Genomic DNA, 23281 nt, shown 5'->3' with positions numbered 1-23281 from the left:
TGGTCCTGCCCTCGGTCCTGTCCCCGCCTCTCACGGCCTCTCAGCCTTCTGCCCAGTTTTGCACTGTGGCTGGTTTTGATTGTCTGCGCTGTGTTTACTCGTCGGATTGATTACCTCGTGTTATATAACCTGGGCCGCCACAAGCCGCCATCTGTATTTTACAACATCCAGAAAGCCCAGGCCGGCCTCAGGTGTTGAGTTGGGAGCCTGGGTCTGTGGGAGGAAGAACCCTCCAGGCGGGGCTGCATAAGCCCTGGGGGCCCCGGGCCTAAAGGAAGCCCCAGGCCCCTCCCCGCTCAACAGTGATGAATTTCAAGACAGTGACACTGGGCGTTAAACCCAGCGGGACTCTTGCGACAGGGACGCCCGCTGAGTGGCAAAGGGTTAGAGAATCACCCAAGTTGATCCAAAAACAAACACAAAACCCAGACTGATCCCGGGTCCCGCCCAGACCAGTGAGATCAGAACGTCCAGGCGGCCGGGGTAGCAGCATGTCTTAAGGCTCCCGGGGTCTCTTCCTTAAAGGGAGCCCATCGTCTCCCACAAAGGCCTGCTTCTCCCTGGGAGGCAGTCTGCAGAGCCGCTGAGGCGAGGCGGCGCTCACCGGCCACTCTGTGCGTGCTGGAGGTGGAACTCTGGCCACACACCTCGGTGCCCTGGGGACAGCCAGGGCTGGGAGCTCAGGGGGCAGGTGAGGGCGTTGCAGCGGTTAGCGGAGGTGACGTTCTTCAGACGCGCCCGCTCCTGACGGCTCCCGGGGGGCCCTGTCGGTGTTGGCTGTCCTTACCAGGCACCCTGGGCCAGCACAGCGCCCGCACGGCACGGTGTCCTGCAAATTCTTGGGAGCGTACAAGACCTGGGTATGAGAAGGGAGGAACGCGGTTGCCCGAGGCGCGCGGCATCCCTGGGGTCTTTCCCTGGCCCCCATTTGGGCTTCCTGCTAACAGCAAGGACCAGCTCGAGCCTTTGCCTAAACTAAACAGCCCCCTCTCCAGCTCCCACCCCACGAAAATATACCCGCACAGCCTACACACACACACACACACACACACGTTCATTTTCTTGGCTGTTCACACTTCTCCTTTTACAGGTCCTCCAGTCCTGATCCTAAGACTCCCTTGATTTTGCTCCGGGCCCAAAGCAGAGCACTGAAGGCACACACCTGCTCTTGCTGCAGTGGGTCAGCGGCGGCTGAGGGTCAGTTCAACACTGGGCTCCCACCAAGCTGGGACCCCCAGGGAGGCACAGAAGAGTCAGAGATATGGATGGAGTCCACCCTGCCAGGAGCCAGAAGTGTGATTTAGAGGAAGGAGCCCATGGTCTACATCGTGGTACAGAGGAAGGGGCCATGGTCTGTGTAGTCAAGGAGAAGGGGCATGTGGTCTAGAGGTAGACGGTCTGGCTTCAGAACCCAGGCACCGTCGTTCACTGGGAGCGTGAACCCGGGCAGTTACTTAACCCTTGCTATGCGTGGCTTCCTCATCTGTAACCTGGGGACGGTGCGAGTGCCTTCCTGTCTGTGGCTGTCGGGAGGATGGGATTAACGTTAATCTTAATAAAGATGGACAGGGGTGCCTGGGTGGCTCGGCTGCTTCAGTGTCCGACTTCGGGTCAGGTCATGATCTCACGGTCCGTGGGTTTGAGCCCCGCGCCCGGCTCTGTGCTGACAGCTCAGAGCCTGGAGCCTGCTTCGGATTCTGTGTTTCCTTCTCTCTCTGCTCCTACCCCGCTCATGCTCTGTCTTACTCTGTCTCTCAAAAATAAATAAATGTTAATAAAAAAAATTTTTAATAAAAATTAAAAAATAATAAAGATGGACAGGAATTTAGTAGATGCTCAGCGAAGCTTTTCCGGGCCCCTGAAGCTGCTTACGGTCTAATAGGAACAGGATGCCCGCGGAGGACCGAGTAAGTTGGGGTGAATCTCGGGGAAGGATCGGGTGGGGATTTCAGACACTCGGTGTCATGGAACCTCAGAGAAATCAGAACCCCCCTTCTCACCCCAACTGTGGCCAGTGATTCCTTTTCCCTTTACCCACCCTGAAAGCGGAGGTTAATTATTACGATTCCAATATATCGCGTTTATTTTTGAAAATTTACATATTCCTCAACTAATGCCGTTTGTTACAGGAAAATTGGAACATACAGATAAAAAAAAAGGAGGCCAAAAACCCACCGTGCTCTACCAGCCAGAGATGACGGTGAACATTCTGGTTGATGCCCATCCAGGTTTTCTTACTTAAAACACAGAAATGGGATCGCCGGCCTTCTCACCCACTCGCCTGGCTTCCGCCCTCCCCCGGTCACTGACCACCACCCCCACCCCCGCCTTGTCCAGGTCACCAGTTAACCTCGAGGTGACGATTTCTGCGGCCACTTGGCTGATTTCACAGCCACCCCGTTGTGATGACACTGCAGTGAGCATCCTTCTGGCTAAAATTTGCATCTTCTTTATATGCAAACAGATGTTTAAGTGAACCCCCGTCCCCAAACGTATCAAACCCTAAAGCTGTGGAACGAGCAAGGGCCTACCTGATCCCCACCTCTGCACCGTCTCCCCCCTCGGGAAGCCAGTGCCCAATCAGGACAGACTGGCGATATGGCAGGCGGCACCCCCCGCCCCCCCGGGTGGGACTCCCCTTGCCCAGGAAATAGGATGGTTCTAGACGCACACTGCACAGCCGCACGTGGCTCCTGAGCCCTGGCAGCGTGGCTGGTCTGAACGGAGATGTGCTGCCATGTTCTGAAGAGTCAGTGTACAGGAATTTTAAATATCTCCATCTTCCCATTAATTGCAGGATAACGTGTTGGGTATACTGGGTGAAGGTATTTTAAAATCAGTTCCGCCTGTTTCTTTCTACATCTTTTTTACCGCGGTCGCTAGAAAATTTTAAATTACGTGTGTGGCTTGAGTTATATTTGCATTGGACGCCGCTGGCCAAACACGCCCCCTTTTCACATCCGTGAAATTAGTTATGCCTATCAACGAACGTTGTGTTTGTTTCATTTCACCACCCTGGCCGGTGAAGATTGCTACGTCTTCGTCTTGTAGATAAAAATGGGTCCCTTGGGGCACCTGGGTGGCTCAGTTGGTTAAGCGTCGACTCTTGATTTGGGCTCAGGCCACGATCCCAGGGTTGTGGGACCGAGCCCGGCTAAGCGTGGGCCCTGCTTAAGGTTCTCTCTCCCCCCACCCTGTCCCCCTCCCCTGCTAGCGCACTCTCTCTCTCTCTCTCTCTCTCTCTCAGATACAAAGATAAAATGGAAACAAACGTACCCCTTGGAGAGATGTGAGATTTGCCCGAGATCACAGCGTGCTGAAAAGAGCATGCTCTAGAACCGGACCTCCGTGCAAGGCCAGGGCGTGTGCCCCGCGCTCCTTGGAAGCCCACCTGCCTGGACTGCGGGTCCAGACTCCCATCCTGCTCGCTCTGGGCCTGCGAGGCTTTGCGCCACACTCAGTCCTGCGTCCCTGAGGGAGTCTGGACTTCTGGGGGACTCGGCTCTGATCCCATAGGCCTCAGGGAGCCAGGACAACTGGGGAGAGAGAACTGAGCCCTCCCTGCCCTGCAGCCCTGCCCTCCCTTGCCTTCTCCCTGCCCTCCCCTGCCCTGCAGCCCTGCCCTCCCCTGCCCTCCCCTGCCCTGCAGCCCTGCAGCACTGCCCTCCCCCTGCCCTCCCCTGTCCTGCAGCCCTGCCCTCCCCTGCCCTCCCCTGCCCTGCAGCCCTGCAGCACTGCCCTCCCCTGCCCTTCCCTGTCCTACAGCCCTGCCCTCCCCTGCCCTCCCCCTGCCCTTCCCTGTCCCGCAGCACTGCCCTCCCTCTTCCCTCTCCTTCCCTCTCCTTCCCTCTCCTTCCCTCTCCTGCCCTCTCCTGCCCTCCCCTGACGCCCTGCAGCCCTGCAGCTGCCCCCTCCCCTTCACCACCAAGAAGAACACAGAGCGGGAGGGAGGGTGCCACACTGTCTTGCTGGGTCCTGTTCCCGCTAGGGTGACTGTTGACAGGAACACGTCACCCGAGAAGACAGATGCTGGCCTGGTCCTCAGGCCTCAGTGCCAGAGGCAGCCCTGGGAGGCCTCTTCTCTGTAAATTACTGCATTTATTTAGCCCTTGAAGGTTTTATACGGAGCCTGCTAGGCCACAGAGGTGGGGCATCCGGTCCCCCCTGACGGCCACACCGTCCTCTCTGTCACAGGGACACTGGAACCAGCCTGGCTCAGACCCACCCCCTCTGGCCATTCTCTGTATGTATTAGAGGCACTTGTCAGTCGTGCTCAGATGTGGTTCTAATCGTCTGTTTCGCATTATCGATGGCAACGTAGTGAGTTGGTGAAACCGCACAGGCTCGGGGGTCCCTCGGTCGGCCTCTGACGGCCCCCCACGCGCCTCCTGGATGGGACCTCACGGCTCGTCATTACGAGGCGCCACCACACGCCTGGCACGGGGCTGTCGTTTCCTAAGGGAGGAAACTGAGGCGGGAGGGGCGGAGGCATAGCCAGGACGTGGAGGCATCAGAACGTTAAGGGGGCTGTGGCCTGCCAAGGGTCTCAAATAGACCGCCGGCCAGGTGACAGCACGGGAGTGCCACGCTGAGATTGTTACGTGGACCAAGAAGGCAGGACGGCGCCTCCGGAAGATGCTGTTGGAATAAGCCGTTATCTCTCCCTCTGTACACAGATCGGACCCCCCTGCCCTGCTGGTGGGAACGTGGAAGGGGCGGGGCCGTGGAAAACCGTCCGACAGCTCCTCAGAAAGTTAAATCCGGAGTGTCCGTGAGATCCGCAATCCCACTGCTGCGGACGTAACCCAAAGCTGCGAACAGTTCAAGTGTCCGTCAGCGGGGGACTGGATGGACAGACCGCGGTCCGTCCAGGCGGTGGCCTATCGCCCAGCCGTACGAGCCCCGGGCACGGCGGGCAGCAGCTGGGAACGGTGATGCGGGGGGCAGGGAGACACAAAGGCTGGCAAGCTGTGGGGCTCCGCTTCCGTGAAGTATCCCAAAGAGGCAAGTGAGGGAGACGGAGGGCGGACGTGCCGTTCCAGGCCGGCCTACGGAGAGCGGGGAGTGCGAACGGGCCTGGTGTCTTTGGGGACGACAGAGATGTCCGGGGACCACACAGAGGAGGCGACTGCACGATGCCGTGAATGTACCGAATGTCATGGGTTCGGACCCTTCAAAGGGTCCATTTCTTGTGTTTGCTTTTTAAAAGGGGCAGGCTCCTTACGGCAAGCTTCTTTCAGCCACAGGGGGTGAGTTTGCAAGCCATCCTTCCCACCTACAATCTCACGAGAAGTCTCTGTGCCCCCTTCCTCCGGCCCCAGTTTCCCCGGGCTGGCCTCTCCAGCAAGTTCCCCACAGGCAGCCACGATTGATAGCTGTTCAGAGGGGTGGCCCCTGTCCCCATGCCTGAGCTCTGCAAAGGGAATCGACGCTCTCACAGACGGAGAGCCAGCCTCCCCGTTCCCATAACACCCCGCAGTTGCTGTCTCCCAGTGTGGCAGCTAATGGACCAGATGAAGGTGTTCAGAAGTGAAGTCAGGTGTCTCAGAACCACAGTGGTGACTCCAAGTCCTGGCTCCTTAAATTAGCAAAACCAAAAACCAAAAAACAAAAGAACAAGGCAAAGGTCTGAACACCAAGGTGGAAAGATACAGGCGCTTGCGTGCACAGCTGGGGGACGGGCCCGTGAATTTACAGCCTCTCCACGCGGTGGCTTTGTCAGTATACACGCAGGAGCTTAGAAGCGTCCACACCCCCTGAGCTGTGGCTCCTGCACCGGGAAGTTCCCGCAGGAAACACACACACACACACACACGACTCGCGTCCAAGGATCTGCATCCGCATCCTCGCGTACGAAGGTGCCCGTCCAGCAGCAGCCCCCGTGTCAGTCAGGAGTAGGACGGGCTGCGTCCTGTCTTGGCGTTTCTGCTCACTCTGCAGAAGCATCTTCCTTGGGGTCCACAACAGAGTTCGGTGTTTCAGTTTTAAAATGTACGTGTTCTGGGGCGCCTGGGCGGCTCCGTCGGTTGGGCGTCCGACTTGGGCTCAGGTCCCGATCTCGCGGTTCGGGGGTTCGAGCCCCGCGTCGGGCTCTGGGCTGACGGCTCGGAGCCTGGAGCCTGTTTCAGATTCTGTGTCTCCCTCTCTCTCTGCTCCTCCCCCACTCGTGCTCTGTCTCTCTCTCTCTCTCAAAAATAAATAAACGTTAAAAGACAATTATTTTTAAATATACATGTTCCCAAATGATATTTTAAAGGAACAGAAACATTTCATGATACAGTGGTTATGGGGAAAACAGGATCTAAAATTATATCATTCTAACTGTGTTATACACATATACGTAAACGGAGAGAAAGAGAGAGAAAATACAGCAAAATGCGTAAAGTGGCTAATCCCCAAATGGCAGGGTTATGGATAATCAAGAAATTATTCCTTAAGTGTTTCCCTTTCTTAATCAACTTTCTATACTGAATGTTTTGTTTTATAATAAACATAAGACACTTACTTTACAATAGGAAGAAATGTGGTGGTTTTCAGATCCCCCACTCGTCAGGAACTGAAACGGCAAATATAAGAAAAGGCATGAGGGGCAAGTACGTCTAGGATTATCGCTTAAGGGGCTGTTGACCCTACGAGATCCCACGCCCAGCTTCCTCCTCCAAGGAGGCAGGTGTGGGGTGTGGAGATCCCTCGGGTTTGGTAAGCTTGCTAGGCGGAGACCGGAGACCGGGTCTCAGACCTGGTGCTGAGGAGGGCGGCCTCCCCTGTGAACCGGAGGAACCGACGGCCCCCAGTCCCAGCAGGGCTCTGGGGCCCAGGCCCAGAACAATGGAAGGTGTTAAATGTCTGTTATTCCAAGCCAGCCGAATTAGCAGACTTCAGGGTACTTAAGACCCGTGCCACCCTCCAGAAAGCCCTCCTCCTTCAAGTGCCGCAAAGCAAACCTCTTATTGGCGATGCTCTAACTGTTGAAAGATCACAGGCCCTTTACAGGGCCTGACAAACCCCAGAGACCCCGGAGGGAGGGCGGCAGTGAGACTCCCAGAACGGTCAGGTCAGTGACACAGGCTGGAGGGGCAGGGGGAAGCTTCCCCGGGTAGGAGAGGGAGCACAGCCCCAGCCACCGTGCCGAGACTCCCCTGGACACCAAGGGCTAGACTCTCGACAGGTCTCGGGTTGCCCTGATGTCACCACACCCTGCAGGTCGGGAGCACTGAGCCCAGTTTATAGGTGTCTTTAAAAGGGAGCTCATGTGGCCCCGTGAGGAAGCATCATTCACTCACCCGTCCATTCAAAACTATGTACTAAGGCCGGACGTGACAGGCACTGTTCTCCACGCAGGGGATACAGCAGCGAACGACACGGGCAAATCTCTGACCTCCCGCAACTTGCGTCTCTGGGGGAGCGTAAACAGACCCGCAAACGTCAGGTCATGTTAAGGAAAAGGAGGGCAGGGCGAGGGGTGCCGAGTGGAGGGCCATGGGGTCTGAGCAGACACCTCACTTTCCTGGGAGCCCTGCTCCCCTTTGGCCTGAATAACGCGGTCGGCTGTGCTGACGTCACATCCCGGTTGTGACCTCATGCCGAAGCTATGCAGGGCGTCACCACTGAGGGAAACTGGCCAGAAGGTATACAGGGATCTTCCCAAATTATTCCTTACAACTGGGTGTGCGTCTGTACTGATCCCCAAATTAAAAGTGTTTTAAAAAACAAATAATGATCAGCCCCCCCTCCCCCAGTAATAATCATAGCTCCCATCTGTCAAGTGTCAGCCAGACCGCCTGGGTTCCAATGTCCGCTCCACGCGTGGGTGAACTCCTAACTGCTCCGTGCCTCAGTATTTGCATCTGAAAAATGCATCCTAGGTGGTCCCTACCTCCTCTGGTTGGTGCGGGGATGAGCTATTTCTGGGCCGGCGCCCCACTTGGGCTGTTTGTTTCTTATTGCTGTGACTCTGCGGAAGGTTCTGGAAGGCTCTGGGCTGGCCCTTTACAAGCATGGATCATTGCCTCACATAATTCTCACAGCCACACTTCAGAGGCAGGAGGAGCCCCCTTTTACAGCCTGGAGATGGTGGGGGGGGGGGGGTCCCAGAGCTGAGGTCAGGTGGGCAGGGCTTAGAGGGCATAGGGGAGGCTCCTGGGCCCACCGAGTAGAGGGGGGCCTGGCCTCTGGGGTCAGAGGCTGCGGGAGGCAGTTTGGCCGGGCCCTGGCTTTGCAGAAGCCACAGCCCCATGGGGAAGCAGGGACAGGGCTGGCTCCCATCTCCTCGTAGGGAGGGGCCGCGTGCCCTCCCACCACTCGCACGGAGGCCGGAGTCGTGTCAGAGGGGCGGGGGTCCGCAGGGCCAGCCAGAGCTCCTGCCTCCTTCCCGAGCCTGCCTCACTCTCTTTCTGTGTCAAGCCCCGAGGTTTGTCTCGGCAAAGAGAGGCTTGGCATTTCCAGAAAGCGTTCTTCCTTCCCTGAGAACAAACAGACCCCAGCCCGTCACCAGCCCCACGGGAGGCCCGACGGAGGAGGAAGGTGGCTGCGCGTTCCTGCCTGTGGAGGGCAGGCTGCGCGTGTGCGGGGCCACCCCAGCTGAGCCCCACCTTGTGGGGCAGCAAACGGAGGCCCTCAGAGGCAAGAGCGCCCCACGGAGAGGAGCAGAGCTGGAGGGGCCGGCCTGCTGCTTTGACACCGTCCGAGAGGCTCTCCGAGATAACATGCCATCTTCCGGCTGTGGCGCCAGCCTCTCTTCCCCGCACTGCCGACGGGGTTCCCACCCCAGCTCTGGCACAAACTACCTGTGTGCTTCAGGGAAGTCACCTCCACTCACCCCATCTGCGAAATGGGCACAAAGTAACACGCGCCCCATAGGGTGTTGCCATGAATGAGGCCGCGTGAGGCTCCCCGACGGTGTCTGGACTTCTCGATACTCTACGCGAAGTCTCATGAAGGAGGCTTGCGATTTACAAGGGGCCAACGGAACATCAGGGTTACTTAGAACAGGTAACTGGGCTGTAGGTTCCAGTTCATCAAGATTTGCTTTTTTTTTTCCCAGAAAAATTTAGAATTTTGTTTTTATTTTGTCCTGCTACCTTTACCAAGGAAGAGAGAGCCACGCGAAGATTCGAGAGAGCTTTGTGGAAGTCCCACTCTGGGCTCAGAACCTGCCTGTTCTTTCAGTTTGGACGCTAGGCCCTGGGCCAGGAGTGGGGGTGTGCAAGTTAACGAGGGGCCCCTCGGTCGCCCAGATGCCCAGCCCGGTGTGCACGCCACGGACATCCTTACCGATGCTGCATCCCCAGACCAGGGCTGGCCCACCATCCACACAGCGTCTCCAGCGCGCGAGTTACCAACAGCCAAGCCTCTGCCGTGTCCAGTTAGACAAGAGGAAGCTCACAGAAGAAGTCTGCACCTGGAAGTTTAGGGTCAGGACAGCGGTCTCAGTCCCTGACTGTTCACGGAACCCCTGGGAGCCAGTAAAAACATTGGTGGGGACCCCCGCCCGGCCTGAGGCCTCCCCGATCTCTGGGGGTGCAGGCATCCGCACCGTCAAAGCTTTCTAGGGGACCATCAGGGACAGTCAGGGTTGAGAGCCGCCAGGGGGCGGGGTGGGAGGCTTAGGGTGGGAGCAGCAGGGGACGAGCTGCGGCCAGACGGTGAAGGGGAGGGGAGGGCAGGTGGACCCTGCCCCTAGTGGACTTTCCTCCTTCTGCTCCTCACCACACGTCCCTGACCCCACAGCTTTCTTCTCCCCTCCCGCCCGGCCCATCCGTCACCCCCTCCCCCCGCCGTGTCCCAGGCCGGCCACACGTCCAGTCTTGCAGACGGTGCCTCTCCAGACCCCCGGGCTTCCTGCTTTGATGCTCAGGGGGTGGAGGGGCTGCCGCTGCCCTGCTGGGAGCGACGGCCAGGCTCCCCAGCCGCTCTCACTGACCCGGCCGGAGCGGCACGTGGGGTTCTTCCACGGCAGCCCTGCTCCAACGCTGGCCTCGGTCCCCTGGGCCCCTGCCCGTCCACCCAGAGTCCAGGCCACCCTCTGAGCACCTCCCCACCAACGCATTCCCAGCTGTCCCGTCCCCTCCGGCCTGACGAGGGCTCCGGAAAGCTGAGCACAGAAGCCAATGTCGGGCTGCCCGCCGTCCTGCCCTGAGGCTCCGTGGCCGTCGCCGGGGCCACCGTCCCTGCGGGCGGCATGCACAGGTGTCCGCTAAGAAGGGGGCAGCGGCACCTGTCCGGGAACAGGCACGGCAGCCGGGGGTGCCGGACCGCTCCCACGGTCTCGGCACCAAGGCTTTGCTGCCGCATTGCCGGACGTTTTCCTTCACCGCCTACGCTGCTGCCCAGGGTGACTTAGCCGGAAGGGTCAGGCCGTGGGTCTGAGCCGAAAAGTAGACGGCCCGTCTGTCCGTGTTGGGGATAAAGGGAATCAGATTTCCCGAGGAAGGGCCCTGGGCGACATGGGGTTTTTAGGAAGGGAATCCGTAGGGTCTGACGATGTGCGTGACTACATCTCAGGCAGATGAATCAGACGGGGGCTGTGGGTCCCGGGTGCCCCGTCTGATCCGTGTCCAGTCCATTGACAACGAAAACCTTTAAGTGAATATAAAGATCACTTTGGGGGTGAGGGAAGAAAGACAAGGGGTAAGTCCCCCGCCCAGGCACACGCGTCCGCTGGGGCACGGGAGGGACTCAGCCTGCTCTCTGAGGTCCGGCTTCGAGCTGGTTCCGGGTGCTCCTTCCCTCGGGTCAGGAGACTTTAACGAGCTAGAGGGTGGTCGCTGAGAAGTGCAAAGACTCTCAGCGGGGGGGACGAGCCTCAGCACGTGGCCAGCCCCCACCCTTTTCACAGAAGGAGAAAACGTGGCCCGGAAAGAAAGACGCGCCCTTGGTCACACACACCCAACTCCCCTCCCGACCCTCTGCGGAGACCCCAGACCCGGCTCTGAATTGGCCGGCACACGCACACAGACCCGGCGTCTGTCATGAGCGAGCAAATGTGGGGAAGGGGCGGGATCTTATATTCCCAATGCTTTTTTTTTTTTTTTCATTTGAACGTAGACATCTGGCGTCCTCTAAATACATCAGAAAAATGTAAATCTTGTAAAACCCATCAGAGAGCGGTTTTAGGTTTGGCGGGAGCACGGGTCAGCGGCTGCCCGCTGCACCGTGCTGGGAAAACGTGGCTGTGCACACGGGTGATCTCGCCCGTGGCCCGTCACCCCCGTCCCCAAGGTGGCCAGGCTACACTTTGTCTGATGCATCCACGTGAAAACGTGGGTCAGCGGCCTCATGCGCATTGTGTTGCATTAACCGTTTTCAACAGCTACCTAAGACCTTTCCTGCTTTCGTTTTAGGACGACGGGGCGGCGGGCAGGGGAGGGGGGCGGGGACCCCAACTCGTGGAGGAACAGCGTGCTTCTGTCTGCAGAACACAAATCCCAGGCACACCAATTAAGCCTCAAGACATGCACCCAGCCAGATTTCTAGTCCCACGTCTAAAACCCTCCTCAAAAGACATTTTCTGTTTGAGACATATTAAACAAGCTTTATTTAATAATGCTCGACTTGACTTATCCAGTTTAAATATTTGCTCTGATCAGCAACCATCTGATCCTGGCCTCCTTCGTTCCTGGCTGAGGAATAATTTCTCCGGGTTATTTTTCTTTGGTGCAGAGTTGATCCCGGAGGCAGGGGAACTGCTCTCGGGTTCCCTCCGCGTCTCTGGTCCGGGCCGTGGGGAGAAACGAACAGCGCCATAAAAAGCCTACGCCGCAGGCCGCTTTTACAAAGCGGACAACTGTGCCGTTGACGGAGGAACGTGTCGTTTAAAAGACTCCCCCTAAGCACATAATTATAAGGAGAGATTTCTCTTCTTAAAGGAGAGCATCAGAATGTAAGGCAATTCCCGAGGAGGTGACCTTTCGGGCGATGTGTTCTGTCCTCCGCCATCCGCTTCCCCCCGTTCAGGGATCTTTATAACCATCGCTTACGCCAGATGCAGGGTCGTCCGTCAAGGGTCGGGGATTCCAGGATAGCACGGAGAAGATTTAACATCTTAATTCGCTGTGTTTTAAAGGAGGGAAGGACACTTGGATTTCTACTAACTTTGGGGACCCTCCACAGAAACGTTTCGGTTATTACTGTCGCTGTTTTTCAGATTTTATTGTCAATGTTTAAAACACAAGACTTTTGTTTGTTTGTTTTTTAGGTCTTACCTTTGCACACTGCCTTTGAAAACGGCCACCTTGACGCCCGTGGGCCTGGCCATCCGTAACGACACAGACCTCTGACTGTGCTCCAGATACCAGCCCAGGGTAAGCCGGCCAGCGGCGAGGGCAGTCGGTTATCTGCGTGGCCTCTGCGAAGGGGCTCTGCTCCCATCCCGGGAGGGGTCTTTCTCGGTGAGAGGGACGTTTATGATTGCGGGCCAGCGCCTGGTTTATGGACCCCGGCCGGGTGGGAGGGTGCCGCCCGCCAGCCTGCGGCCTGCGCCGGCCTGAAGTGTTTACCGCCGGGGTGATTTACGCCGTCCAGGTGTTCGTTTGGGAAACATCTCAGCTCCGGGCTGACACGGCGATTGCCCTGCATTTGCAGACTTTGGCATTTTTCTGTTCCTGGCGATCCAGGGCCCAGAGAGACGGTCAAAAAAAAAAAAAAGCACTGAGCCAAAGTGGGTCGTCTCCTGTGATGGTCACACAGGCCGGCCGAGGAAGCCCCAACCCGATGCCCTGCGTCCTGCCCCACGCGGGAAATTTCCCGGCACGGGGTCTGTGCCCCCTCATCAGAGTAGTGTCTTCTTCTGTCCGTTGGCTCTTTGGCCTCTTGGACGCTGCGTAGATGTCGTCCCAGGCTTCCTCTCTGCCCTTTTTAGCCCCCTGGTGCTTGCCAAAGGGCCCCTGAAGCTGCTCTTTTCTTGGGCGAGATTCCGGGACCTTGGGTACGGCAGACACGTTCTGGAGAGCGAGCTGGGGTTGGTGGGGGTTTGCTCTGCGTGGACCAGCCTCGGCTAGGGTGCTTACACTTGGAGGGACCCACTCGACAGAAGGCTCTGCCGCTTTCCTCGACTTCTGCTCACATTCAGTGCCGGCACGATTGTTAGTGTTTGTCACTGGGTTTGCGCCAGGAGGTCCTAACACCCATCCTGGAGCAGCCGTGATTAAAACATGCCCCAAGCAATCAAAATGGCTTTTTTTCTTTGCCAGAAAAATACGCATTTTGTGTTTAATCCGATCCCTCCCATCCTCACTGGAAAGGAGCTTGGACATCGATTACGCGTCTATTTTTACACTTATACTCATCTGTTCTCCAGCCACTTCTGATAAGTCTGGTGAAAAAGCAAACAACTGTATTTTTGCCTCATAGAATATTATATCAATGTATATATATTGGCATGGAGGCAGGCAAGGATGCTCGCAGAGGAATTGAGAATGATTCTTTGCCTATGTTTTAATTTTTACAAATACCCTTCTCGCCGATTCAGGGATACTGGGCTGCTTTTAAGAGCTCATTTCAATTTACTATTTCTCTCTCCTTGACAAAAACGCCTCCAGAAGCCACAGTTTTCCTCCTTACACAATCTGCAGACGGAAAACATTGGGTCAAACACAGACGGATAAAGAGTAGGGGCCGTCAGACCCAGGTTTCACAAATGATACAATTCCTTCTGTTTTGAGCCCTACATTTAAAACAGCCTTTTCAGCCAGTGATTCGCACACTCACAAATTCACCAAAAAAGCATTCAAACTTCCCCTGTTTGTGCTCCTTTCTCCCGGATTGTAAATACACGAACCTCCCACCACAGAGAAGTATCATCATTTTGCCACACTAAACGGCCACGTTCTCACCAGCAGTGAGACTGTTTCAAGTGATCAGCCCTGGGGCGAGAAAAAGAAAATTCCAGCCATAACACAAAAATCTTGATTTCTACACATCAGGCCGAAATCCTTTCAAGTGACTGTGGGCTCCCTGGGAAAACGGTTTTTCTCCGTTACCATTTACAGCCTAGTATCGAGAAGCGCCGTGGAAAATGTCGTGCGGTTTCGAAGAAAAAGGTCGGGTGTTTTAAAAGAACAGCTTTTGCCTTCGCTGCAGATTTCCTAACTGTGTGTCTTTGGAAACCTCTGTCCTGAGTCTAAATAGGATGTCTCCACAGATACACGAAAACGCATGTGACCGCGGTCTGTTGTAAAGAATTGCCTGAGAAAGTTGAATTTTCAAACGCGGGCACGTTGGCCATGGCCCCCACAAGCACGGTTTCACCAAACCACCAGATTCGTTTATTTTAACCTCTCCTGGAACCGTCCCCAAAAAGCAGGTGACTCTTGAAAGATTTTGTTTTTTCATTCTCAATTACGAGCGGGATAAAATGAACGTCATTCTATGCAGTCTGAACATTAACATGTAGGAGGGAGTTCGCCGGGATCTGGTAAATGGCTAAACAGATTAGTAGCCTTACTTTTTAACATATAAACATCTGAAACCCGTTTCCTGTTTAAGAAGAAGAAGAAGAAAAAAAAAAAAAAAAAAGTCTAGGTGGATGACCCCGGGTACTTTTTTTTTGATTAACAAATGTGACTTGTACATCATGGTGGAAAAAAAAAATGGCCCACGCTTGGTGGTCTTTCTACAGTCTGTATATGGGAGAGAGAGGAAAAAAATACAAAAATAAACGTTACCTTCTCACTTTCGGGGTGGGCAATGCCATTTCTACAGCGGCGTCCCGGGCTCTGGTAAATGTTAAGGCTGTCACCACAGACAGAATCCCCACGGTCTGTGTGCCTCGATAGAGTCCGAAGAAAAACATTCCCTGCATTCCTGCTGGCTGGTCCTATCTCCAGGCCCCGGGCTCGGCCCTGCAGACCCGTGTCACCCTGTCAAGCGGCAGAGGACACGGCTAATCTAAACCTACGCCTTCCCCCCGGCCAGCCCCGGCGGCAGGGCGAGAACCAGGACCGGTTTGCTGTGAATGCGCCACACGCAAAGTCGAGGCTCTCCCTCGAGGGCAGAGCGGCAGCTGCAATTTGTTGAGCTGAGAAGGGCTTAGAGGTTCTGGCACATTCTGACAAGATAGATTTTATAGGGTTTGCGCTCAAACTTGATATTGGACGTTGGGATTCCAATTTTATGTCTCGAACGATAACAATAGCAGCTGGGACCTTTAAGAAATGCGTTGTATCCCTTGTATTGAAGAGTTACATAATAAAAGCTATTTATGTCAAACCCCTTATAAGGGAAAGATTTAGCCCGAATGTCAATATAACATATAATACTTTGTATATTCAGATAGGGAGAAAATCCATATCAGCACCGCAAATAATTTTTGGTCTGGAGTACCTGATACGTGGGGCCTTTAAGATTTTAAAGGAAGCATCTCCTTGCTTTAACTTGCAAATTCACTGAGTGGCGTTTTGGGGGGGGGGGGAGACGGGGGGGGGGGGGAAGCGGGGGAGGGATACTATTTCTCTTAAAAAAAGAAAACAAGTGCTGATGAACCCTTATTTGTTGTTCCACGTCCTTCTGGTGGAAAGACACAAAGGCACGCGAACGCGCTGTTGTTTGCTTTGATTGTGACGATTTCCACGGCCTGTAACGCAGGCACTCGCTGGCCCGCGTGCTGATGCCTCCCTGCTTGTCTGGAGGCGGCCGTCGCTTCGGGCAGTGACCGGCGGCCAGAACGTGTTCGTTCCGACGAGCGGACGGTCAGCCGCTCAGAAGGAGAATCTCTCCGGGGGCTGCAACCAGACCCGGCAGCCTTCCGTAGGCGGATGTCAGCGGGGCTCAGGGTGGCCTCCTGCTGTCCCAGCGACAGCACGCCCGATGGTTTCCGAGCGGGGCGATCGCACCGCCTCACCGACGGGGCTCTGGCTGACGCTGGCCGCTCGGAAATGACCACGTGGCCCCGCCAGGCGCGCTTGTTAGAAAAGCCCAGCTTCCTTCTTATCTTGTCTGCTCAGACAAAGAGCAGAGCCTGATCGAGAGGAGCAGAGAACCCCAATTAGCGAGGCCCAGAATCTTCCCCCCTCCCGGCACCCGCTCCTGCGGCTCAGCCCCGCCCTCGCTCTCGTCCGACTTTATCAGGCCGGTGTGACCGGGTTAATGAGCAGAGCCTGGCTGGGTGGTGGCGGCAACGGTCATCCGGACAGAGGCCCCGGGGACAAACGAAACCACGGCTCCTCGGGCCCCGCCGGAGCCGGCTGACACCCACTTAAACTCGCCAAAGCCCACGCTCCGTTTCTCGTCCTGAGGCCACAAGTTGAGCGGGGGGGGGGGGGGGGGGGGGGGGGGCAGCAGACGAGAGGTTGAACAGGGACACTCCTGAAGCCTCTCCGCTGTCGTGTGTCGGAAGCTTGCGGCTCAGCAGAAGGTATCTTCCTGTCCTTTCCTCCTTCCCTCCGAGCCCCGCGCGGTGCCCTCCCCAGTTTTCCCACGGAAACCGGCACAGGACAGGGCAGGCCTTCGCAGCGTGTGGAGTTGGGCGCTGGCCCCTGGGTGGCCGTCAGGGAGCACGGGGGCCCGTGAAGGGCGTCCGAGGACAGCGTGGGTGCTCGGGACACGAGCGGGCCGGCACACGGGTTCTGGAGACACGTGCTGTTTATCCACATCGCCCCTCCCCACCCCCACCGGTGACACCCTCGTCCACCATCATCACCTCCACCAGGAGGAAATAGCAGGAAAGGGAGACGCGGCCGCCCCCGCGGAGGAGGCTGCTTGGTCCCCAGTGATGACCGCGTGGCTGGCGGCCAGCCGCCTGGAGGCCATGCTGGATGCCAGACCTTGTGCGCCGTTGCATCAGCTTACGGAACAGCCAGTCCGACCCCCACGACAGCCCAGGGGGGAGTTTCTCATTGCCTGCACTTGGCAGAGGCAGAAAGAGGTCAGCCTCTGAAGACCAGATGGGAGGGCAGGGGCAAAGTCACAGGGTCAGGAGCCAAAGCCGTGCCGTCTGCCAGCGGGCCCCGGATGTAGCCTCTGTGCCGTGATACCAGGGAGAAAGCTCGGGCCACACCACCCAAGGGCAAGCCCTGGCCCGTCTCCTGGGCCTGTCACGCCGCCGTCTGGAGCCTCCCGGTGCTTGCCTGCAAAGCGGGGCCGGCACTGCTGGTCCCACCTGACAGAGGTGTTCAGGATGGCAGAAGGAGACAGGAAAAGCGTACCTCACATCCGAAGTGCTCGGCAGACCCTAGGTGCTCGACCTGGGGCCTCGGCCACTTGACCAAGCCCCCTGTCCGCTCACCGAGTGGGTCACAGACCACCAGGTCCGTTTCACGAATCCACCTGGGAGCTTGGGCCGTGTTCTCGGACACGGGATAACACAGCTGCTGGGGACACACGGTGGGGTCCCCCGTGCCTGCCGCACGGAAGCCCAGGCCGGCGGCAGAAACCCTCGGTCCCGCGGGGAAGGCGGGCACAGCGCCCGGGGCCCCAGCCCTCGCCGGGAGGGACCGCGCAAGGCCCCAGGCCTGGCCGTGGGAGTCACGTGACATGCCATCACAAGACCGCACGCGAGCCCCTGCAGGCTCGCCGCCCACCCACCGGCCTTCCGGCCACCCTGGCTGCCCTCTGGTTTCTGTTGCGTCTGTTTGGACGGCAAACCCCCGTGGGACCCCGCCTTCTGCACTCTCTTCAAAGCCCACCGGCCCCACCCTTCAAACAACGTGTTGATGGTTGCACGGGGAGCCGCAGGAACACTAAACAGGCCCGCATCCTGCAGCCGGCCTGCTCTGGGCATTCCCAGCCGCAGAGGCCAGGCGGCGTGGTGGCTGGGGGCCTGGGGGTCGGGCAGACCAGGTTCGAATCCCACTTGAGCTTCCCGTGAGCTGTGTTTGCTCAGGCAAGCAGCTTGCCCTCTCTGGACCCCAGCTTCCCCGGCCAGAAAAGGACAACAGACACGGGCAGCGAGCCGGTTTGCAATAAATGCCGATTTTTGTACTGCTGTTTCACTGAGGCTAAAAAGGAAAACACCTGAATGTGTTGAGAGCAGCAACTCATTCTTAAAAAACAGGATGCTGCCTCTTTTTTAAGGGCTAGAGGGAAGGCACGCAGTGGTCTGGCGCGGCGGTGAGCAGGGGCGCTCTGCCTCGGGAAACCCGGGTTTGGCCTGGTGCGGTTTGTACGTGCTTCCTGCGTGACCCTGGACATCCTTCTCCTTATTTCTGGACCCTTCCTCCGTCTGTACACGATGTCGCCCACGTTTTCTCCCCACCTTCTTCCTCCGGCTCCCGAATAAAACCTTCCGTAAGACACCACCTCAATACAGACACCCCGCTCTCAGCCGCACCGGACATTCTGACGGCACCCACCCCCGTAATTAGAAGAATGCTGACTTTTCGCAAATGTGAGAAAACCTGAAAGTGGAGGGATGATGGGTGATTCTCTTCTGCAGCCCATCTTTTCTTTCCACTTCTTTTGAATTAAGTTTTCTATTTTATAAAGTATAAAGTTATTATAATCACATATAATTATAATGAATTATCATACAATGACAGAGTTATAACATAACTATAAAGTCTTTTTTAATAAAGTACGATTAACATAGAATGTTCTGTTAGTTTCAGGTGTACATTATACTCATTCAACAATTCGATACGTACTCGGTGCCCATCACGACAGGCGCGCTCCTGAATCCCCATCACCTATTGCCGCCGTCCCCCCACCCACCTCCCCTCTGGTCACCATCCGTGTGTTCTCTAGGGTTAAGAGTCTCTTTCTTGGTTGGTCTCTTTTGTTGTTGTTGTTGACTTTCTTAAATTCCACGTATGAGTGAAATCATACGGCACCCGTCCTTCTCTGACCGATTTATTATACTCTCTAGCTCCGTCCATGTCATTGCAAATGGCGAGATTTCATTCTTTTTCTGGCGGAGTAATGCTCCTTTCTATATAGGTACCACATCTTCTTCACGCATGCGTCTGTTGAGGGACACTTGGGCTGCTTCCATAGTTTGGCTATTGTAGATAACGCGGCAGTAATCATAGGGGTGTGTGTATCCCTTCGATTTCGTGTTTTGTATTCTTTGGGTAAAAACCCAGGGGTACAATTACTGGACTGCGGGGTAGACCTATCTTTAACACTTTGAGGACCCTCCGTACTGCTTCCCAGAGGGGCCGCACCAGTCTGTGTTCCCACCAAGAGCGCACCAGTGTCCCTTTTCTCTGTGTCCTCACCAACGCCGGTTGCTTCTTAGCTTCTTGTGTCGTTGATTTTAGCCATTCTCTTTTTTTTTTTTTTTTTTTTTCCTTAGAGAAAGAGAGAATGCGGGTGGGGGAGAGGGGCAGAGAGAGAGAGAGAGAAAGAGAGAGAATCTTAAGCAGGCTCCACACTCAGCACGGAGCCCGACACAGGGCTCCATCCCACGACCCTGGGATCATCGAAATGAGCCGCCCAGGCATCCTGATTTTAGCCACTCTGACAGGTGTGAGGTGGTATCTCATCATGGTTTTGATGTGTATTTCCCTGATGATGAGGGACGTTGAGCATCTTTTCACGTGTCTGTTGGCCATCTGGATGTCTTCTTCGGAGAAATGCCTGTTCATGTCTTCTGCCCATTTTTAATTGGGTTATTTATTTTTTGGGTGTTGCGTTTGGTAAGTTCTTTACATATTCTGTGGGTTTTCGAATGTCTCTTTATTTATATTGAGAGAGAGAGAGAGCGAGAGTAGGGGAGAAGCAGAGAGAGAGAGGGAGAGAGAATCGCAAGCATCTGCCTGCTGTCAGTGCAGAGCCTGATGCGGGGCCTGAACTCAAGAACTGTGAGAAAGAAAAAAAAAAAAAAAAAAAAAAAGAACTGTGAGATCATGACCTGAACCAGAAACCAAGAGTTGGAGACTGAACCAACTGAGCCACCCAGGTGCCCCAGTTCTTTATGGGTTTTGGATACTAACTTTATCCGATACATCATTTGCAAATATCTCCTCCCATTCCATAGGTTGCCTTTTAGTTTTGTTGATTGTTTCCTTCCCTATGCAGAAGCCTTCTATCTTCATGCGTTCTGCAACATATCTTTGAGTAAAGTCTCACATCTTCTCTCCCCAACCCCTTCTAGGAATTTCTCCTGACAGGCACCTGGTTGTGATGACAGGTGTAGCTGTATGACCCCACAGCCCTGCAGCCCTAACGTGTACCCCACCGCGTGGGCACGGCATTCTAACGGGCGACCACACCCCTCCCTGTTGTGGGTGTTGGTATAATTGCACGTCTGTGTTACATGTTTATCTCTGTAACGGAATATTTTACCCAGAAAGCTTTGTGCCGTATCTCAGTTATTTTGGGGGCCGTGGATTTACAGTAGGTCATAAAACAGAGTCCAAGGCTACCAGGCTTTGATGACCCTTGGTTCATTTTAATGGCACTAAGGAGCCCCACGGGGGGACATAAGGCACCTCTGCCCAAGCAGCAGCCCATAGGTCAAAGTTCAGTGGAAGTGACCCTAGGGCCTTTGCCTGTGAATTTCAAGAAGCTGCATGAACTCAGACTTTTTCTAAGAAGCAGACTTCGTGCGGGGAGAGGGGGACGTTTTCTTTAAATTGTCACAAGTTCTCTGGGGGAGAACAGCTTTATAGATGAGATTAGTATTAAGAGAATTATTTACAGAGACTGTGGAGAAACCATTTCTGCTGATTAAGGGCACATCTAAAAGAAATGAAGAAAAATGAAAAACCTAAATCGCCATGCTGGGGCAAGGACAGGGACAGTCCCTCCACCGTGTCATCTCTTAAAATCCACACCCAAACGCAGGGGAGGGAGGTGAGTGGAGCCCAACCACAGGCTGCCAGCCCAGCAAGGCCCCTCAGCATTCATGTCTTCCGTGGCCCTTCCGTGCAAATGCACGCTAATCCCTGGGGTCTGGCTAAAGCGAAGGTTCAGGTTCAGCAGGTCGAGGTGGGGCTGAGACTGTCCATCTTTTTTTTTTTTTTTTAATTTTTTTTTTTTTCAACGTTTTTTTATTTATTTTTGGGACAGAGAGAGACAGAGCATGAACGGGGGAGGGGCAGAGAGAGAGGGGAGACACAGACTCGGAAACAGGCTCCAGGCTCCGAGCCATCAGCCCAGAGCCTGACGCGGGGCTCGAACTCACGGACCGTGAGATCGTGACCTGGCTGAAGTCGGACGCTTAACCGACTGCGCCACCCAGGCGCCCCTAGACTGTCCATCTTTTTTTTTTTTTTTTTTAATTTTTTTTTTTTTTCAACGTTTTTATTTATTTTTGGGACAGAGAGAGACAGAGCATGAACGGGGGAGGGACAGAGAGAGAGGGAGACACAGAATCGGAAACAGGCTCCAGGCTCTGAGCCATCAGCCCAGAGCCTGACGCGGGGCTCGAACTCACGGACCGTGAGATCGTGACCTGGCTGAAGTCGGACGCTTAACCGACTGCGCCACCCAGGCGCCCCTAGACTGTCCATCTTTAACCAGCACCCAAGGATGCCCGAAGTTGCTGGTCCCTGAACCACACTGAGTGGCCGTTGATTTTACCCAGTCGCTGGGAGTGGCTTCCCAAGCTCCTTGGTTTGGAGCATTCAAGACTTTAGAATCACCAGGGGAGATTTTTCAAAACCCAGTACCTAGGCCGCATCCCAGACTCAACCAGAATCCTCACACGGGGGGCCCAGGCATCAGGACGTTCTCACACGTCCCAGGTCCTCCGATGTGCACCTCACTTAGATGCTCCCTTCGTCTGGGCTGGGCAGGAGGAGCAGGAAGCCTGATCGACGCACCAGAGAGCCCCACCATTTAGGGTCCCGGAAGCTCGCAGGAAGGGTGGCTTGCCCAAAGGGCAGAGTTAACAGATCCCAGCAAATCAGGGCATCCAACGCAAGGGCGGCACTGAGGAGCCTGGTGTTTTTCCCGGCACACGGAGGGTGGAAGTCAGAACAAAGGCCACCCCTGGGGAAAGTATAGGCTGAGAAGGGACGGGGCTAACGGGGGAGGCCCGGGTACTGGCGAGATAGCATATGTCTCCACTGAGGTTACGCATCCATAACACTCGTCAAGCTGGACGTGTAAGATGTGTGTACTCCATATACTTTCTGGATGTAAGTTAAACTTGAAGAAAAAAAAAAACGTTAAAAGCCAAGAGAGATAAATCTATATACCAAGTAAGATGGCTGAGCGGCGCCTGGGTGGCCCCGTCGGTGGAGCGTCCGACTTCGGCTCAGGGCGTGATCTCACGGTCCGTGGGTTCGGGCCCTGAATTCAGCAGCCTGGAGCCGGCTTCGGATTCTGTGTCTCCCTCTGTCTGTGCCCCTCCCCCGCTCATGCTCTGTCTCTCCAAAAAATGAATAAACGTAAAAAAAGATTAAAAAAAAAAATAAAACAAACTCAAATCGATACTGAACCGTAAAAATCAGAAGTATTGACTATCAAATCCTTTTTTTTTTCTTTTTAATTTAAAAACTGTGTTTTGGAGGAGGGAACTCAGGGAGGGGCTGGTCATCCACGTGATGACAGAGGAAGCTGGTCTCAGAGACACGGAGGGTCTGGCACCCACTTGTCTTGGCAGCTCCTGCCCTGCAAGAGGCTCGGAGCAGGGGTGAGTGTCAGGTGTGGGAGAGCAGGTCTCCGGGAGCTCTCGCTGGAGAAGCAGGTGCAGCTGAGGACAAAGAGCCCAGCGTTGCTCAGGGCACCAAGGGTGGTCCGATTGTTAGCACAGGTGCACCGCGCACCGCCCGCCCCCCCCAACCCTGCCTCTCCTCCCCGAGTGTCGCGCCCGGGAACAAGTCTGACTCATTCACGAGACGTGATTCGTAAAACGCGCTTCCCGAGTCGGATGGAGAGGCGGGGACAGAAGTTCATACCGAGGTGTAAGTGACTGTCTCCAGGCCCCTTCCCCAAGCCAGAATTGCTGCAGACCTCTGGGAGGAGAGAGCTTTGAGGCTGGGAAGGGGCGGCCAGGACCCTCCAAAGCAGGAAGAGTGGGCCCCAGGCCAGTCACCGCCCACTTTGACTCTGCAGCACATGGAGGAAACTCTGGGTCAACGTTGCTGTTGTTACTGTCACGGAAGGTGTCAGTGAATTTGTGCGTCCTCACAAGCGTGGAGTCCCTTTCTCTGGGTGCTGAGGGCGTGTCGGCAGATTCTGCATGTGGCCCGGGCCACTGCACCCAAAGTAGAGAGACGGACAGTCAGCACGGGTCCTGCGGAGGCTGAGCCCAGACCTGCGGGGAGACGTGAGGGCGGAGGCAGCCCCTCCTCCGGACAGCGTGACACTTGGGTGCCCCGGGACGGGCCGGTGAGCAGCATCCGGTGACTTGGGATGGCTGTCCTGCGCCGTGGGAATCCCCGAGACCCCTTCTCGC

General features: G+C 55.7%; 2 long non-coding RNA genes across 2 annotated transcripts in view; one reads left to right on the top strand and one right to left on the bottom strand.

Moving 5' to 3' along the window:
* Positions 1-23281, top strand: part of LOC145713240 (uncharacterized) — a 345251-nt gene that overhangs the window by 243179 nt on the left and 78791 nt on the right. The window contains exon 3 of the long non-coding RNA XR_014136287.1: positions 12197-12302. This is a non-coding gene — a long non-coding RNA (uncharacterized LOC145713240). The remainder of the gene's footprint in view (positions 1-12196; positions 12303-23281) is intronic.
* LOC145713241 (uncharacterized) lies at positions 288-15370 on the bottom strand. The gene is made up of 5 exons (XR_014136288.1): positions 14664-15370; positions 9274-9400; positions 7284-7396; positions 6506-6556; positions 288-1277 (listed from the first exon to the last, which is right to left on the bottom strand). It is a non-coding gene; the product is annotated as an uncharacterized LOC145713241 (long non-coding RNA).

Source organism: Panthera onca, chromosome E2 (genome assembly GCF_046562875.1).
Source record: "Panthera onca isolate mPanOnc1 chromosome E2, mPanOnc1 haplotype 2, whole genome shotgun sequence".
In the NCBI taxonomy this organism is placed as follows: domain Eukaryota; kingdom Metazoa; phylum Chordata; class Mammalia; order Carnivora; family Felidae; genus Panthera; species Panthera onca.
The sequence above is the reverse complement of the archived record's forward strand: the minus strand, read 5'-3'. Positions and strand labels throughout refer to the sequence as shown.